Consider the following 7331-nt stretch of genomic DNA (forward strand, 5'->3'; position numbering starts at 1 on the left):
CATCAATGTGTATGTAACTGCTGTTACAATGCATCAATGTGTATGTAACTACTGTTATAATGCAGCAATGTGTATGTAACTACTGTTAGAGTGCAGCAATGTATATGTAACTGCTGTTATAATGCAGCAATGTCTATATTACTCTTCTGTTACAATGCAGCAATGCATATGTAAGTGCTATTACAATACAGCACCCAGTTTCAGGTATAGCTGACAAAGTAGCATCCATTTTTAGCAAACCCATGTCTCCAATAGACCATTAGGACAACCCCAAAAGCCAGGTTTATTGCAATTACTTGAAGATATTTAATAAATTTCGTTAAAACACAGCATGTTATGACATTTATGGCATTTGATTATGATGTTATAACAATTATGATATATTATCAATTATCAAATATTGATTGAGCTGTCACACTGGCCTCTTGTTCAGGATAATAAAGAAGTAATGAGAAAGCATATTTGGGTTTAGGTAGAGCTGTGTACAGTGGGGGCACCAGTTATTTAAACAACCTTTCTCTCCTCACAGATGCAACCCAAAGGTAACATCTTTCAACAGAAGGGTAAGCTGACAGTCTTCTCACAGAGATGTTCTTCCTACGTTATGATGTCATTCGTCAACTGCTTAAAGAACAGCTTCCATTCTAACCTCTAGACACAGAACCGTTTGTTGCTGTAATACATTTAATTCTTTTCCCTCATTGCATTCTTTCTGAACACATAACGTTGATGCCTCCACAGGACATAAATAAAGACTACTGAGGAAAGCTTTTCTTTTCAACTTTCGACTCTCTCTCTAACCAGAGAACATGTTCATGTTCTGAACACCAGCATGTAAAACAAAGCAACGCTGTTACTGTGTGTGCGGGCTAGCTACCTGGCTGATTTTCTTATGCTTTGCTCTGAAATTTTAAAAGTATAAAATTACAAATAATCACAAAAGGAATATTCACCATGTTTCACTTGGTGTTTATTTTATTTGCAAAAAGGAAAACCAGAAAAAGTTATTCAATTGTAACACATTCTTTTCCATGTCCTATGTGTTTGGGAAGATGGATATTGATTTGATTGTGTGTAGCAGCACTATTTGAATACCTTTATGGGGAGCCTTATGACAATTCTGCACATGTTACATGTGAGTATTGCCCTTGATCTCTAGGACAAGACTAAATAAGTATTACTTATAGAGCTGATATGGTAGTGATGAATTTCCTCAATTTATGCTTGCTTGAGAAACTCTTTATTTTGATTTCAGTTTTGAAGGATGATTCTGCTGAGTAGAGTCGTCATGACTGTCAGCATTTGATGCTAGCCTAGGAACTTTCTATTGGAGCTATGCTGGAAGTCTAATGGGAATGTCTTCATGGTTGTTTACTCTTTCTCACAATTCTGAACATGACATGTGAGTGAGCACAACACATGACAGTGATGGTCCATTTTGGGGTAAATCTACTTGGTTTTGCTCCTTTGAACTGCCTTATATATGGGTATCCGTATTTGTTAAACTGTCTAAAATCTTTAGCCATTATTTCATTTCAATTTTAAGCTCCTGCTTTCGTGACCTTCTGAACTTATTATAATGGTAAGATTCAGTTAATGATATCACAGCTTATATGTTTTGTCAAGTTTTTTAAAAAATCTCATCCCATACCATCTCTTTCTTTTCCTATTTTCTTTTATCTGACTAGATTAACTCAAAAGACTTGTCAGATTCCAAAATACTTTCTTTTCTTTGTTCTAGTCTGTCATACTAGACAAGAACAAATGTTATTGCATTGATTCTAAACTAGGCTCCAAAGTTCTGACATTTTAAAATATGTATATCTCTTTGTTGAATTTCAGATTCACATACCACTGTATTTTTTAAACTTATTTGTATTGCCTATCTGTGCTTTCTTGGCATTTCACTGCATTTTCTTAGGAACTTTTTTTTTTAATTCTCTTTTGGATATTTCACTTTGAAATCTACTACTGGAACATTACTGATGTTCTTCTTTGTAGAAGCCATGTTTTCTTTTATGTGTGTTTCCCTGTACCAGCTTACATTTGTATGCTCTGATAGTCACTTTTTCCTATTTTATGGAGTAGCGTTTCTGGGACAGCAGTTTGCTGTTAGGTGAGATATAGGACATCAGTTGGGTGGATGCTTTAACTTTGGTAATAAGGGATCTCTAAATTTGGCTCTGAGGTTATTTCATCTTTCAATGCTGTCAGTCTGAGTATATCATTTGTCTAGACTACAGCAGTAAATTAAGTTAGTTGTATAATTTTGCCATCGATATAAGACCCCATGCACATATGTCCCAGTTTCAATGAAGGGAACACTTGTGACACTTGGTTACCTCCCAGTAGCTGCTACAGTCATACAGATTGTATGGTAATACTATCTATCTCCAGATCCCTTGAAGAAAAGTGCCAGTAAAGCCAAGTGTTATAATCTCAGCATGCATGGTTCCTGAACCCAAACATGTAAAGTTTGTTTCCTCTATGACCCTTAATCAATCAGAAGTTTTCATGGCACCAGCATTTATAAATCTGAAATTACAAAAAGGGCAAGTCTGAGTAGGACTCAAGCTTGTGGCTATGAAACAGACTACAACTAAACCAACAAGACACTGAACAAGGGTACACAAGCCCATGATTCTGCTCCCATCAGGACACAGCTGCAGTTCCTAAGGAAAGGTGGCAACAGAAGTGACCTTTGTAGCAACTTGTCTTCTATAAAATGAAAAATTCCTAAAGTGTATTCTTAGGTAGCAAAACAGATAGGAAACTCAGCCAGCCCCCAGAATGGATGCTCTGTAGGACCATGGCATCCTCCAGCATTTAGAGGTCCCTGCCTGCTGCTATGATTGGAGCTTGTTGATACTGTTCTACTTGCTTGTTTCCTAGCAGAAATGGTAGGGGCCCTATGGAAGGGTGAGGTTATAGTTGGAACTTTCTGTATTATTTCCTTTGCATTGCTTTTCTAACTCTCCTTGCTATGAGGGTTTCAGGCATTTCTTTGCTGAGTTATAGAGTTCTCTATCTCAATCATTTTCAAAATTCAGTTTTCTTCTCTTACTCTGGTTCCTGCTCTGTCAGATTCTTATTGAGCACAACCATAGTGGAAGATTAAATATTAAATGTCAAAATCTTGGTAGATGCTCTACTACTAATACTATTTTGGAAAACAAATCAATCACAGAAAATGACTTCAATAATTGCTTACTTTTCAGAAGGATCATTGACACTTTGAGTTTTGACAAAAGCTACATAAATGACATAGACAGAATTGACTTATCCATATAACCAAAATTAATGTAATTTTGGAAAAATAAAGCACTTTGGAGATGTTCCAATGTATTCTGACTCAAGAAAATCTATTGAAAATATCGTCACTAATGCATTTAAGAAGAATCACTAATGATTAAAATAACAAAGAGGATAATTCATGAATAAATAAGTATTCTCCCACTGAATTGAATAAATTGAACTAAAATGATTTTTAGAAAATACTTCAAAACTACGAGATAATAGAGAGGAGCCCTAGACCTCATGTCCTAGCTGTGGAATCACCTGTGTACGTGTTCTGTGGCTGAACAACTTTATATGTCACAGCATGTGCTATAAAGAAAAGAATTCAGAAGACAATGAAAATATTTCTGCAAAATGTGGAGCTTGCATTTTTAAAAGAATAATTTAAGGAATATTATAAACCATAAAATGTATTTTGAATCTTCTGAGCTGCACAAATTTTCTAAAGGAGGACTCTAGTTTACATGGTTTATATGAGACAGAAGAAAGCAATGTCTGAAAGAAATACAGCAGGAATAAGTGGGATCTTGAAAATCCTGGAATTGGATTTTCACTATGACAGTTACGTTTGTAGAGGAAACAGAGTCTCTGGAGCCCTATCCACGAGCACATTCTCTGTGAGTAAGCAATTAGCAGCCAGTAGGATGGAGAGGCTGGTAATCAGATTGGGGCCTAGCTCAGTGTAACTGTGTTCTTATAAAACATGCAAATTTGGGTATAGAAACATATACAGTAGAGCACCATATGATAATAAAGGTAGAGATGATGGTGTTGTAGCTGAGACCCTGGAAAATCAACCCCAATAATAAGTAGCTCTTGAACTTCTGACCTCTAGAACCATGAAGCCAAAGTTTCTGCTGTTAGGGCTCTTTTTTTGTGATATTTTGCTATATCTGTTCAAATATTCTGAAAAAAAATGTGTGAGACTCACAAGCAACTTGAATTTTTAGATGTAGTTACTTAAGCTACAGAAGATGTATTCAGTTATTAGCTATTAAAATAAGCTTTTGGAAGCAAAAGGAATGTGAGTGATTTATAGTCAGCCAAAATCTATGTATAATATTAGAGCAATTTTATGAACTAATATCAGAAATGAAAATAGAAACAAACCACCGGTGAGCCAGTACTATAAATTAATCATAGAATTTATTTCTTTTTCTTTTTCTGCTTTTACATTTTATGCCTGTATTTTATTTTATTGATATTTTTCATTTTTTCTACAAACAGAAAAGTACATATGTATAGGGAGAAGAAATATTTTAAAATTTATGAAACAATGAATAAAATTATTCAAAATAAACTCATGCCTATTTCCTTTGATTTCTGTATTTAAATAGCTTGAGCCTTACTTCTCTGTTCTATATTATCTATGACTTTTAATTAAAAAACTAATTCTTCCTACCATCTATTACTAATGATTTATTTATTTTCTTACTTATTTATTATCTAATATTTATCCCTTCTCTTTCTTCCCACCAAGCCCTCCTATGTAGCTCTTCTCACTCTTCTTCAAACTCATGACCCCTTTTTAATACTAATAGTTATTGCATTAATATATTGACTTGTATATGCACATATTCCTAAATATAACCTGTTAGGGCCAACTGTCACTGGACAACCAATTGATGTGCTCTTCCCTGGAGAAGCCCATCTCTACTGCTCTAAACTTTACCCAGTTGCCTGTCGTTTTTCTGTACAGTTGAGAAGGAGGCAAACAGCAGTCCTGCCCAGCTATGACACCTATGCACCACATCTACTACCAGCATGGCACAAAGGGTGCAATAGTTGCACACATACCTTGGTGTTAAACAAACTGTTCTCTCTTGGACCTGAAACATGATCCACAAGGGAGATACCCTGACTGGTGCTGGAAACCTCAGTCACTACTCAGTGCTACTGAAGTCATAGTTATTGGAGGAGAATCTACAGATGCTAATTTGCTAAAGCAGCAGAATCCTAATAATGGTCTATAACATGTCTGTATGTCCACAGTTCAGTGTAGTTCTCACCCCTCATCCAAGAAACTTCTCTTTGCAACAGACAGAGACTACTACAGAAAACCACAGCCAATCAAGATGAAGACTGCAGATGTCAGTTCCAACAGATACACCTATGAAATATTCCTACACTGAAGACTCAGGGTACACCATGGAAGAGGGAGGAGAAAAGATTTAAGAGCCAGGGGATCAGGGAGTTGGATGTGAGATTATGTCTCTTTATAACATCAGAAGCTATACCCGTAAAGCCTCAACAACATAACCACCAAAATGTGAGCTGAGTAAGGATGACACCAATGAACACACCAAACTGCATGGAGAAAATCCCGGGAAGCCTCCACCTTATGAATGGTTAAAAAAAATAATTTTTCTGTAGCCTGCTTTTGTAGGGGGCGCTGTTTGAGTTTAACACTGAGAAGGGAATGCAGAAGAAGAGAACAGGAGCCAAGGGAGAAGTGAGGCATGGCTCTAGAGTCTCTGGCAGCCTGGTTTCTCTCTAGGGTGATCTGGAGGTGAGATGGAACTGCAGAAATACGCTGTTAGGTTAAGCAGGCTGCCCTACTGTGGAAACAGCCACCCTAGCATGAATGTGATCCTGTGCCAGGTGGCTCCTTGAGTCAATCGTTTGAAGCGTCTGATGGGACAGAGCTATCTGGTAACATCAGCACTACATAGCAGTGTCTATCAACCATAGGAATACCAAAAAGTTTGTGAATTGATTTTTAAAAAAGAACATTAATTGTTTTAAGTTTCAGATGAATTATGTCATATGTTTAAAAACTTCTATAGATGAAAAACTATTTCTTTCATGAATAAAATATCTACCAATTGAAGCCTTTAGATTTTTAGAATACCATTATGTTCACATTAGCGTTGGTAAAGTCAGAGTTCACCTCTCTATGTAATTGTCCATGAGATGTTGAGTGCTATACTACATTTACAGACTCTGATAAAACAAAACAAAACAAAACAACAAAAAAAACTTAAAATGCATTGGTCAAGCATACATTCTCCTAAAGAGAAGGCTCTGTGTTATTTTGTAGCCACTTATCTCTTGCTATTATTCAAGAGAATTTTGGCTGTTCCTTAACCATAATTTACTGTAAGTCAGGTGCCATTGATAGCATAAATTGTGTTCTTACTTTACTATTTATAAAGTACTTTTTTAGGAAGTTACTTCATGCTTATGTCTGAGACCTCAAGTGCTTTCTGTGTTTCAGCTAGGTAGGCACACAGGTTTGTAAAGATGCTGGTCAAGTTTGCTACACACATTGATAGATTAGTTTGTGGAGCATGTGCTTGAATCCTGCTTCATTCCCAGTTTCTAGTCTCCTAAACCCAAAGATGATTCATTTTACTTACTTAGTTGTTTCCTATGATCATCACTGTACAAAATTTTCATTCCTTGGTCTCTTTTTCTTTAGCAATAGAGAATTAAATGCTCATAACTTTTGCATCTAATTATAAAATTATCCCGTATTCTTGATGTGATATTTGCTCATTTTTACCTCATCATCCTTATGCTTTTAATTTTTTTTTTGTGAACTTTTCCTGATTATTGACCATGTTTGCTTATCCTTTTATAGCATGTTTTTTTGTATGTTTTGTAGCAACAGTTTCTTATTCATTAGGAATCATTTCATCACTGTGGTTTGTTTTAGTCCAGTGTAATAATATTTGCTATTATCCTACTTCCCTGGGCTAACTGAAAACTGTCCCTGGTCACCCAACAGTGTCGGGTATGGGTTCGATCTTATGGTTTGACTTTAAGTCAAAGAAGATACTCCCACAAGTTTACACCACCCTCAGCCTAGCATATCCTGCAGGCAGGGTAGATCAAAGGGTTTATGGCTGGCTTCGTTTTTATTTTCTCTTTTGGTGGCATGGGGACTACATGGGTCTTCACCAGGTCCTCTGAGTATAGATTATGGCTTCCAGTTTAGTATTTCAACAGGACACTTGCATATGCAAATGAGAAGGTCACTGATTCTTGGTCTCATTTCCTTTTTTTTTTTAAAATTTATTTATTTATTGAGG

At 36.0% G+C, this 7331-nt stretch overlaps 1 protein-coding gene across 1 annotated transcript in view; it reads left to right on the forward strand.

Annotated features, from left to right (window-relative positions):
* The window catches only part of Stpg2 (sperm tail PG-rich repeat containing 2), a 380862-nt gene extending 380262 nt beyond the window's left edge, over positions 1 to 600 (forward strand). Inside the window, exon 14 of the mRNA XM_005357433.3 lies at positions 530 to 600. The gene's annotated coding sequence lies outside the window, so the exon portion shown is untranslated. The remainder of the gene's footprint in view (positions 1 to 529) is intronic.
* The last annotated feature ends 6731 nt before the right edge of the window (positions 601 to 7331 follow it).

This window comes from Microtus ochrogaster, chromosome 21, assembly GCF_000317375.1.
Source record: "Microtus ochrogaster isolate Prairie Vole_2 chromosome 21, MicOch1.0, whole genome shotgun sequence".
In the NCBI taxonomy this organism is placed as follows: domain Eukaryota; kingdom Metazoa; phylum Chordata; class Mammalia; order Rodentia; family Cricetidae; genus Microtus; species Microtus ochrogaster.